Genomic DNA, 2,684 nt, shown 5'->3' with positions numbered 1-2,684 from the left:
TTCATAAAAAATGTTTTTATTTTATATATTGAATTCAAATCATCTTTAGTAAAAAAGTATATATTTATCATCTTTGATTATCTCATACTTATTAGTTATTATTGCAGACATTAAATTTTATAATAAAAAATAAGAGTAAAGTATCAAAATTGATCATCAAAAATTTAGTTACTGATAAATCTAACTATGAAAGAATTAAGATTCACTTATAATCATAAAAAATAAATTTCACTAGATATAACTACCCAACTCTTAAAAATTTATTCAAAAATTTTAAATTACTTTTTTTTTTATCTAATTAACCCCTGACTCTAACTCTTCCTCACTCCATTTCCAACTCTTCTCTTTACCACTACCATGCACTCTACTGTAACACTCGGAAAGAATTAAAAAATCAAAATTTCATCCAGCAAACTCAAAATAAATAAATAAAAAGCAAATTAAGATACCAAACCAATAATTCACCATTTATTAAAAAGTACGACTCTAAAATCAGCTATAACAAGACCAGATTTAAAAAAAAAAAGATAAAAGAGATCTGGAATCTAAAAAAAATGTTGTATCAAGCGGGAGCAACAACTCAACTCTAATATCATAGTTGTTTAGTTAATGAAAACTATATTATTTGCTGTATTAATTCAATCTTGTTTTAATCTGAATTAGATTTTTGTTTGTTTTGTTGGTTTTTTTCATGTGATCAAGAGAAACAGTAGACTCTTTTGTCTCATTCTGCTGTTATGATGTTCTGAGTATAGTCTCTAATTTCTTCAATTTTATTTTGGTAATATGAAGTACTCTTTAACAAATACTAGACTCTTGTGTTTCTCTATGAATCCACAATGTATCATGTGATGTATATTGTTTTAACCTTTAAAGACAGTGTTATAGAATTAGAGTTTTGTGTTTCAGTTATGTATGACAGAAATTAATACATGAGAAATACATATTTTGGACATCATCTCATTAATTCTATAGGACCTATTTAGTCAAATAAAGCAAATATACATGGTTATTTATGCTATGGTTATTTATGCTATCTGATTAATCATTCATGGGTACTTCTGTCAAATATAACAAACTGAATTGGTTTAAACTAGTTTGTCATTCTTAACAAAAAACGACGATCATAAACAACAACAATCTTTAGATTACATCAATCCTATATTTTCATCACTAAATACAAGTTACAAGCTAAACAAAACACAACTATCAATTTTATGGTTACAAGCAACACTCTATTTGTCCTAACTTCACCTTTGAATTTTTCCATTTTCCTTGCAATCATAGAGAAGCTTTCATAATTCTCCTTTTCAACTGCAGTGATTGTCAACCCATCTTCATATCTTGTATGAGAATGCTCTGTATTCCTTTTAACTAACGATCTTGCCAGACCTTTTCAACCTTCTTCGATTTCATCCACCTACACAAAATATTTGCAGTCTTTTGTTTGGAAAATCAAAATATCCACACCCATCCAACAGTTAATGAAAATAAAAAAAAATGGAACCTTAAAAAAAATGAAAAATGCTAAGCCATTATCTTCCAGAGAGGACATCGAATGAACCATCTATTTGGGTTTGTTACTGTGCCAGATTCCATCAACGCAAACTCCAGCCCATAGAAGCATCTCCTATCAAGCTTCTTTTCCTTCTTCTTCCTCGAACTCGAAGCATTACTGTAACTTGCACTACACATAGCAGATTTAAATCTGCACAGAGACATGGCCAGAGGTTAGAGGGTTTTTATTTGTCAGTGTTCGTATTTGAGGAAGAAACGAAAATGAAATGATTTCAATTTTTGGGTTACGATAAAAATTAGAGAAGAAAGGAAGAAGAAAGGCATGCTAGGGTTTCAATTCTTGTAGACGTATACGTTGGGCTACATGTAGATAGGTTTGGAGGGGTTTTGTTGCCACGTAGGTTTGAATATTAACGGACCAAGTGCATAACCAACGTCAGGGTACTTCTGGCACACGAAAGTCATCTTTCGTGCTTACAAGGTGAGTTTCCTTCTTCTATGGGTACATTTGTCAGCGTATGTATCTTTCATGGTACAAATGGTCATTTACTCTTTTTTTTTTAAGTCCGTTGTGCCAAAAATTTGGCACAAACGATCAACATTGGAAGGAATTCAACCGTTAAAGTTAAAGATCATATATGTATGAAGTACATCATAGCTGGAAAAAAAAATGAGTTAAGCTTGGTGGTCAAGTTATTTTATACTTGGAACCCAAGTTTTCTTAAGGGGTAAGACTATTTGGGGTCCAAGTTTGCTTGAGACCCAAGACTACTTGAGATTCAAGATTATTTGAAGTCCAAGTTTGTTTGAAGTATAAGACTACTTGAAGTACAAGTTTACTTAAAGTCCAAGGTTATACTAATTAGTTTATGATTTTTTTTTCTCTATAAATACGATTAGTTTCAATAAATTAGGAGAGTTTCTATTCATTCATACACTCACTTACTCTAAGAATTCCTAGTCACACTAATGTATGGAAATGAGAGTCACGAGTCCATGTAAATAACGGGAGATTCCATTTTTTTAGTCATTTTCAATTTTGTTTTTTCCTTTTTGTTATTTAAATTCTGTCATTTTCATTCAAGCCCTTATCAATTTTTGCAATTTTAATATAAGTCTTGTAATTTTTAATTCTTTATTTTTTGTACTTGTTATTTTTTTTTTAC

This window comes from Arachis ipaensis, chromosome B08, assembly GCF_000816755.2.
Source record: "Arachis ipaensis cultivar K30076 chromosome B08, Araip1.1, whole genome shotgun sequence".
Classification (NCBI taxonomy): domain Eukaryota; kingdom Viridiplantae; phylum Streptophyta; class Magnoliopsida; order Fabales; family Fabaceae; genus Arachis; species Arachis ipaensis.
This window is presented reverse-complemented; position numbering follows the sequence as displayed.